This window comes from Chionomys nivalis, chromosome 22 (genome assembly GCF_950005125.1).
Source record: "Chionomys nivalis chromosome 22, mChiNiv1.1, whole genome shotgun sequence".
NCBI classification, from domain to species: domain Eukaryota; kingdom Metazoa; phylum Chordata; class Mammalia; order Rodentia; family Cricetidae; genus Chionomys; species Chionomys nivalis.
In genome coordinates, this window is record NC_080107.1 from 54058429 (window position 1) to 54067999 (window position 9571).

The following is a 9571-nucleotide window of genomic DNA, read 5'->3' on the forward strand; positions in this document are numbered from 1 at the left end:
GCATGGTAAACCGGTAAACCGCAGTATGGAAACATGACATCATCTTTTAAAATGGGAGGTTCTAAAGGATTTGAATGAAGTACTTGCTCAAATGGGAGCTCATGTCTGAGTGACTGTTCTAGTGATCTTCAGAGTTGAACTGGAGTTGGTAAAATTGGAGAAGCAAACCTAGGATAGAGGCCAAATTGTATCAGTTGTCTTTGCCGTGTAACAAAACAGCCTTTAAAACCTGGTGCTTCTTAAAGCGATGCTTTATTGTGCTTGGGGATTCTGTGTGTTGGCTGGGCAGTTCTTCTGTGAGGCTTTCCTACATTCCCTCAACCAGCTCTGGCAGGTTGGCTGGGATCTGGGATAGTGTGTAAGAATCTATAAGATCTCTTCAGGCCTAAACTCAGAAGTCATAAAATAGCCACTTGTGTCTCATTCTGTTGCGCTCACTCAGACAATCAGTCAGGTCATTCATCCAACAGGTGACTATTAAATAGTCCTGCACAGCAGACACTCCTGTAGGCACTGGGGAGAAAGTTGTGATTGACAACAACAGAGTAGTACTCTTGCGGAGCTAGCAGATCTAGGGTTTTGTGGAAGCATGTGGTAAAAAGCAAATCAATGTATCACGTAAAGTGAAATTCATAAGTACTTATGAAGAAACAGGACGCAGATAAGGGACCAGAGAAGTTTTTTTCGTGTGTGTGTGTGTGTTTATACTCAGTGGAGTGTTCTAAATAAATAAATAAATAAAGCTCAGGAGGGAGGGAGGGAGGTAAGCATGTTTGGAGGTGGCAAGGAAAACGTTCTGGGCGGGCAGGGAGAAGAAGTTCAAAAGTCCCGAGGCAGAAGTATGTTCCATCTTCTGTTTCAGAAATAGCAAGGAGTCATGTGTGGTCAGTATACAGGGGAGGGAGAAAGTGAAAGATGATTAGGTGGGAGGGGCAGGAGTTGGTGTGTGGACTTTGCAAACCATAATAATGAGTCTGAATTTTATTTCAGTGTACAGAGAGAAGTTATTGGCAGGTGTGTGCAGATCTGACCTTTATCTTGTATTTCTAAGGTTCATTCTAGATGCTGGGATAATAAAGAGTGAAAGCAGGGGGACCATTACGAGATTGTTGCTTAGAAAACATTTGTAGCAGGGGAAGTGGTGAGCAAAGGTCAGGTTCTGGGTGTACAATGAGGGCAGAGGGAACAAAACTTCCTTAATTTCTGTATGTGGTGTATGGAGAGGTGAGGCGGAGGCAAGATGAAAGTGTAGTGCCTGACGTGTGGGGCTCTCTACTGAGGGTCAGGTGGTGGTGGGAAAGGGTAGATAAGCAATGGGGTACCCAAGTTTGGCTTTGGACACAGTAAATGTGAGGCCTGTGAGTGCTCCACTGCAGGAATCAGCAGGTCACAGAGCAGGAGCATGTTGGGTGTGCGCATAGAAATTTATGTGCTGGGTTGGAGAGCTGGCTCAGTGGTAAAGACTGCTCTTACAGAGGACCCGTCTTCAATTTCCAGCACCCATTCTAGACAGTTCACCTGTAACTCCACGTACAGGGTGATCAGAAGTTCCTGGTTCCTGGGCACTGTGCTCACACACAGACACACAGACACACAGACACACACACACACGCACACACAATTTAAATTAATAAAATAAAATTTAAAAAAGAAATCTGGAGAGATGGCTTAGGAGCACTTGTTACTCTAGTAGAAGACCCAGGTTCTGTTCCCAGCACCCACATAGCAGCTTACAGTCATCTGTAACTCCAGTTTCAAAGGATCCATTGCCCTCTACTGGCCTCTGCAGGCATTACATGCACAGGGTGTATAGACATACTTGGAGGCAAAGCAACCATACACATAAAATAATTTGTTTTCAAGACAGGGTTTCTCTGTGTAGCCCTGGCTGTTCTGGAACTCACTCAGTAGACTACGCTGGCCTCAAACTCAGAGATCTAATGGCCACTGCCTCCCTAATGCTGGGATTAAAAATATGTGCCAACACTGTCCTGCCAAAACAAAAATGTTAATAAAAAGGAAATTTGAGTGTAATCAACAATTATATCCAGTCATAGACAGACTAGATGACTCCAGAAGGGAGTGTGATAGTGGGAAAAAAAGCCCCTAAGCCTGATCCTTGGGTCACTCCAAGATGCAGTGTGGTGGCATTGGAGATCCGGCCCAGGCTAAGAAGGTTTCTGTAAGGTGGAAAGTTTGAGGGGAGGGGGGGTGCACTGAGTCCTAGAAGCAAGAGTTTCCAGACGAGAACAAGTGAGATCGATGGTGTTGAATACTGCTGAGGAGTCAGGTAAACTGAGGCAGAAACAGAATTGACCATTTCCAAATGTCAGTATAGATGGAATTCTCATGATCAAATGGAAGAGAATAGATTGAGTGGAGAGAATAAGGTAACTGCACAGAAATGAGTCTGCATAAGTATTTGTGCTTAGAAAGCACAGAATGATTTGGGTTGGGGATGTAGCTCAGATGGTTGGGCACTTGCCTAGCATGCATGGCAAACTCTGGGTTTAATTCAGCATTACATAAACTGGGCATGGTGGTATGCTCCTGTAATCTCAGCACTCAGAAGATAGGGAGGCCAGTTTGGGATACATGAGACCCTGTCTCAAAAAACAAAAGGAAGGAGGAAAGAGTGTTTCTACTTTGGTAGAAATAGTTTACTAGAAAGAGAAAATTATGGATTACAGATATAGCTTAGTGGTAGAGTGCTTAGAGTAGGTTTAATCTTTAGTACCACCCCCATACCAAAAATAAATAATAAAAGAAAAAAGGATAGATAAAATTACAATGATATAGGATGAGGAAGAATAACTGCAGGAATTATAGGCGTGGACTCAGGGAGCAGGGGAGCCTGCCTTAGTAGCAGAGGGAACAGAGCTCCCATTGTCTGTAAATGGATGCTAAGCTCAGGATGAATGCAGTCATTTCTATGGTTAAAGCATGGAGACTCATCTTTTATCAGCATGCTCTCCTAGCACCTGCTCTGTGCCAGGCAGATGGGTTCACAGATGACTCACCTAGGGTCCCTGAGTGGGAGGCAGATCTGTAAACTGACAATTTCAGTACAATGTGCCAAACACAAATGTGCGCCCAGAGAGTGTTTCGAGAAGAGAGAGTATGAGTAGCCTGAAGGGTCGGAGAGAAGGGTGCACAGACGTGACATTGGAACCAAGCTTCAGGCAGGATCAACTCACACCTTGCTTGCAGGAGGACAAGGTCATCCAAGGCAAAAGCAGAGCAGATGAAGATGAGCTGAGAAGACTGGCTGCTGCCCTGCTCTGCTCCGCCTGTGTCCTTTCTTCTTGCTCCCTTCTTCCCTTTTCCCAAGCTGTCATCTCTCAGGCTTCCTTAGTTCAAGAAGATATTTTTTTCCTTTTGGAAAGTTTAATAAACTTCCGTTCAACATGTTCTGAGTCATGACAAAGGTGTGTTTCACACTTAAACAAATGTCTCAGATGTTATTTTTTGCACTTGAACGAGCTATTTTTAAGGAAACTCAAACTCGTTGGAACTCAGCAAGGGCAATTTCTGTGACCCGCTTTGAAGAAGTGAGCTTTACAAAGGAGCATAGTGGTGGGGGCGGCAGAACCAGAGGAGCATAGCGGTGGGGGCCGCAGAACCAGAGGATCTGGCAGTGCTTCCCCTTAAAGGTTTCGGTGAACCATTTTTCTAAGTCGCTCCTTTGATCTTGCCTATCTGGTCTTCTGGAAAACTCCCAGGAATGCACAACAATTAGCCAGTATCAGAATGCAGGGAGCTGAGGGCAAGCTCTCTCGGGGTAGACCAAGAGGTGGAGGTGGAGAGAAAGGGAGGGCTGAGAGATGTACACGGTGCTGGGGCTGCAGCTCAGTGGTTCAGCACTTGTCTAGTATTTCAGGTTCTAGGGGGAAAATGCATGTCATGGAGAAAAAGCATGTCTCAAATTTTATGGCTGTCTTTGGGGCTTGTCTCCTTTCTGCCGGAAAATTAATTCCTTCCTTCCTGGGCATCATTGCAGTCCCTCCAGTTGAGTTCCATCTTCTACCCCTTTGAATATGGGTCAGCTGGTGACTAGTTAGATCACCTGAGCATCAAAGAGATGCTGGGTCAGTCCCAGGTTCATTTTTTAAAACGATATTCTATATTTATTGCTGTGAGAAGCCCCAGACATCAGGAAGGGTCAGGCAAAAGTCATGCAATTTCAACTGTATTCCCTGAAGACATAGCTCTCCCTCTCTCTAAGATTTATTTTGTTTTTATTTCTTTTCTTTTTTTTTTTTTTTTTGGTTTTTCGAGACAGGGTTTCTCTGTGGTTTTGGAGCCTGTCCTGGAACTAGCTCATGTAGACCAGGCTGGTCTCGAACTCACAGAGATCCGCCTGCCTCTGCCTCCCGAGTGCTGGGATTAAAGGCGTGCGCCACCATCGCCCGGCCTATTTTGTTTTTATTTCTATGTGTGAGTGTCAGTATGAATGTACGGGGACCAGAAGAAAGCATTAGATTCCCTGGGACTGGAGTTACAGTTGTAAGCCGCCATGGGGGTTCTGGAACCTAAGCCCAGGTCCTTTGCAAGCACACCAAGTGCTCTTAAACAAGTCATTTTCTCACCCCTCAAAATGTAATTTTTAATGGATACAAAATATTGAGCTTATGCCAGGCAGTGGTGGTGCACACCTTTAATCCCATTGCTGGGGAGGCAGAGGCAGGCAGATATCTGATTTCAAGATTAGAGGTCTACAGAACTGGACAGCCGGGACTACACCAAAAGAACCCTGCCCACCCCCACCCCCCAAAAAAACTCAATAAAACCACAATTTAACTTTTTTTTTCTTTTAAAAGGAACACTTTAAGGGACATGCCAAATGACTCAGTAGGTAAAGGTGATCATTGGCATGACCTGAGTTTGAGTTTCAGGATCCACATGGGTGAGGAAGAGAACTGACTCCTCTGACCTTCATATGCATGATCAGACACAATAAACCAACAAGGCAAAGCAAACCTCTCCAGTTTTTGTTAAATTTCCAAGAGAAAACAAACTTAGTGTAGAAGCCCAGTCTCACTGCTCTTGTTTGTGTGAAGAGGCAACTGTATTTCTCAGAGAATCTGAAACATCTGCATACAGGCAGTGATGGGATGAGGTACAGGAAAACACTCTGTAAACTACAGGGTATTGAATAAAAGGCCGTTGTTATTATTAGGATTCTTCTCCCATAAATACTTAAAGCTCCCCCTCCCCTAAGTTGTTTTTGCAATGTGTGGATGAAACCCAGCTCTTGTTGCTTGCTAGATAACGACTCTTAGCACCGAGCCATTTACTCCAACCCCTTAAATAAAATATTTACATAACAAGTTAGAGCTTTAGAAGCACCCAGTTCAGTGCAATATTTTGTTTGTTTGTTGATGGTTTAAAAATAATAACATCATTATGAACCCCTGGATTCATCTATATTCAAGGTCTTTTTCTTTATAATTTTTTTTTTTTTGGTTTGTTTTTTGGAGACAGAGTTTCCCTGTGTAGCTTTGGCTGTCCTTGAACTCTCTTTGTAGACCAGGCTGACTTCAAACTCAGAGATCTGCCTGCTTCTGCCTCACGAGTGCTGGAATTAAAAGTGTGCACCACTACAGCCTGGTCAAAGTCTTTTATTATGTGTTATATTCTTCATCATGATCTCATTGTCTGGTCTTTGTCAGATGCAAATTCCCTTACACTGATTACTTATGCTTTTGAGAGTGGCCTTGTCCAGTTTTTGAGTACACCCTTGATTTCTAACATGACTATACATCCCAGGTTCAGGCTTGGTTTATGCTAGTTCCTGTTTATATTGTTGAGTGAAACATTGTTCCAGAGGGGCATGATCCAGTTCTGTGTAGAATAAACTGTAGCGCCTTCTCCTTTGCAGACATGGTATGGATCTCATATAATGTTATATTTGTGTTTGGGCCTATGTTTAGCTTAGGGAATAATTTAAAATTTATAAGGTTTAATGATTTAAATATTTGCATGTATCATTTATGTGCTTTCAAAGTCAAAGCTACCTTATAAGTTTCATTGAAAGAAGTCTCATTTCCAATTCTTTTTCTTCAACACTATTGGTTTCTCCCAACGGAAAGAAAAATTTCCCTTAAAACTAATTAACTAACTAAATAATACTAAATAACTTAAAACTAACTAACTAACTAACTAACTAATACTGTTTTTAATTAAACACACACAAAAGCAAAGTCTTTTGGCAATACTCTAACATACAGTTAAAACCAGCAGGGGTTAGTTACACATTCTGCTGGCTTACAATGAGAGCAAGACTTTTTGTAGAAGTCCTTACTGAAAAGTGGACACTATGGCAGTATGGTCATGGGACTCAGGAAACAGGCCCAGAAATCCATCATTCCTTAGCAATACTTTTGAAATCTGACTATTCATATTTTAGTCCAGAAGATTTCACTGCTCTGTTCTACAAGATTAGCAGCTTTGCTGGCTCCTACCTAGTAACTGTTGTAACCGAAGACATCTAGACAATAATGGAAGGGGAGATGCTGTACACAGTGCACACACCTCTAGGCCCACTACTCAGGAGACAGAGAAAAATGAATCTCTGTGAGTCTGATGTCAGTATGGGAATCCGGAGAATCCAGGTCAGTCAGGGCTACACAGTGAGACATTTAAAAAAAAAAAAAAAAAAAAAAGAAAAGATAAGAAAAAAATGAAGGAAAGGAGGGACAGAATCACAACCAGGTAAGAGTCAGTATTTAAATTAGACCTTCACTCTAGAATCTGGAGTCTAGATATTTAAATCAGACCGTCACTCTCTGGAGTCTAGATAATCACTTGGGTCCAACATGAAGACTGAAAATTGAACTCTAGAAATCCTTAAAGGGAATCTGAGGATTTATTTCAGGCTCACTATGAACAGTATATAACCCAGGCTACCTTTGAATTTGTGGCAACCCTCCTGCCTCAACCTCCCAAGAGCTAGGATTACAGGTATACACCACCATGCCTAGCTCTAATGGATGTATCCAGATGATAGAACAAATTCTGGAAAACTAGAGGCTTCCTGAACCCAAGTGCCTAGTTTATTCTTGTAGATTCTTCTCTCTTGAAATCAGTTTGAGATTTGTCATCCAAAAAAGGGAACTCACCCAGGTGTAATATTGCATGCCTTTAATTCCAACACTTGGAAGACAGAGGCAGGCAGATTTCTAAGTTTGAGGCCAGCCTGGTCTACAGAGGGAGTTCCAGGACGTCTAGAGCTAACACAGAAAGATCCAGTCTTGAAAAAAAAACACAAGAAAGAAAGAAAGAAAGAAAGAAAGAAGGAAGGAAGGAAGGAAGGAAGGAAGGAAATGAAAATTTGTATAACACACTCATCCAACAGATGTTTGTTACATGAACAAATTAATGCAGGAGACTTCTCTAAGGAAATGTGAAGAGAAGAGAGAACAATAAATTCTGCCCATGTAGAGCCTACTGTCTATGGCTTAGATCAGTGGTTAATATGACTCGTACAAGGGCACTGACTTGGGTTTAGATTTAGGGAAAGATTCAGCTGTTAGGAACAATTGACAGAAACACAGCAGACATCCAGATAGGTCGCAGGCAGTCCCTGAATGGGAGCCTGTGGTTTCTGGATCCATGCTGGTAGCTTCAGACATTGTGCTGAATCTAGGTAGTTATAGCAACATTTATTGGGGTGGGAGGAAACCAAAGATGCTTGATGTCCTACATATGCATAATGCTGCATGACTTTTGAATACTTATGTAGGGGAAAGGTTACTATGTAATTATCTAAGAGTGACAGCTCACTCTGGTTTTCAAATGAACAAAGTCCATTCCAGCATGATTTACTATTCCAGGAAGGCAAATGCTATGTAAAGTGAATGAAGATTATATCCCGTTTGTTCGGACTATACCAAGGGTTATTTACCATTTGTAGCATCTTGTCAGCAATAGCAACCCTACCTCGGAATTGGAGGCTCCATTTGATTGGTATCTGTCCTTGTTACATTTGGGCCAATGCTTCTCAAGTTGTATCATTCACATGAATGACCTGGAGATCTAGTTTCATTAAAAAAAAAAAAAAACCAAAACAATGAAAGGGACTGTTTAATCATGGAAATTTTCCAATACAGAGAGACTGGCCACATCAAAGAAGGACAAACTATGGAGTGATGTTCCTCCCTTAGGGCATAGGAAAGGGGGCAACCAGACACCAGACAGAGACTGGGCTGTTGTTTAGTATCTGATTTTGTAAAAGAAGAGAAGGAAGACAAGTTGAAGGGAAAAGAATAGAGATGGCCAGCCCACCTTGGCATGGCAGGCTCTGGAAGAAGGGTGTGACTGTTACTGTTATTGCTTTTGTTTGTTGAGCCTTTGGGTCAGTGCTGACCTGCTTCTGGAGAGTTTTAACTGTGCCAAGTGTTTCTCTGTTTTAAATTTTATTTCCTTTTTTTTTAGTTTTAGTTTAGCTTTTTTTTTTTAGCTTTTGGGTTTTGTTGTTGTTGTTTTATTATTTATTTATTTATTTATTTATTTTGAGACAGGGTTTCTCTGTAGCTTTAGAGCATGTCCTGGAACTAGCTCTTGTAGACCAGGCTGGCCTCGAACTCACAGAGATCCACCTGCCTCTGCCTCCCGAGTGCTGGGATTATGTTTGTTTGTTTGTTTGTTTGTTTGTTTTGGCAGGGTTTCATATAGCCCAGACTGGCCTAGAACCAATGACTTTGAACTCTTGATCCTTCTGCCTCTGCCTCCCAAATTCTGGGATTATAGGTATAGGCTACAATGATTGATTTTATGCAGTGCTGAGGCTTGATCAGGGCTTTCTGTACGCTATGCAAGCACTCTACCCACTGAGCTCTATCCCCCAGCCTCACATTATATTTACTTTTAAATACATTAAGTAATAGCCACATCTTTTGTATGAACAACTCTGCTCTGGATATTTCCTCTGTTGCCCTCAGTGTTATCTTTCAGTGTCTTTTGGACTAAGAACACTGTATTGAAAATTATACAAGAATTGATTCACTCCTCCTTTCAAAAATACATTTATTTGTTTGTTTGTGTCAGAGGCAGACGTTCAAGACCACCTTGGGCTACTCGAGATTGATCCAGTCTAAAAGAGAAACAGAGCCAGGCAATGATAGCACGCACCTTTAACTCCAATACTTGAGAGTCACACGTCTTTAATCCTAATACTAGAGAAGTGGAGACAGGAAGGGATATGGCTGGGCCGAGAGAGGAATATAAGGAGAGAGAAGACAGCTCAGTGCAGTCAGTCTTCAGACTTTTAGAGACAGGATGTCCCTTTCAGTCTGATGATTTCATAAAGGTAAGAAGTCTAGTGACTGGCTGCTCTGCTTCTGATTTTTCAATATTTTTTTACCCTGTTATCTAACTCTGGGTTTTTATTATTAAGACCAATTAGAATTTGAGCAACAGGTACAGTGTAACTGCTTTCTTCCTTTTTTTTTTTTTTTTAAATCTCTAGGGACTTCCACATATAAGATCTCAGTTAATATTTACACTAAGACTGGCGGAAACAGGCAGTGCTAGACTTGAACTTAGGTATGATTTCAAAATAGTCTAAGCT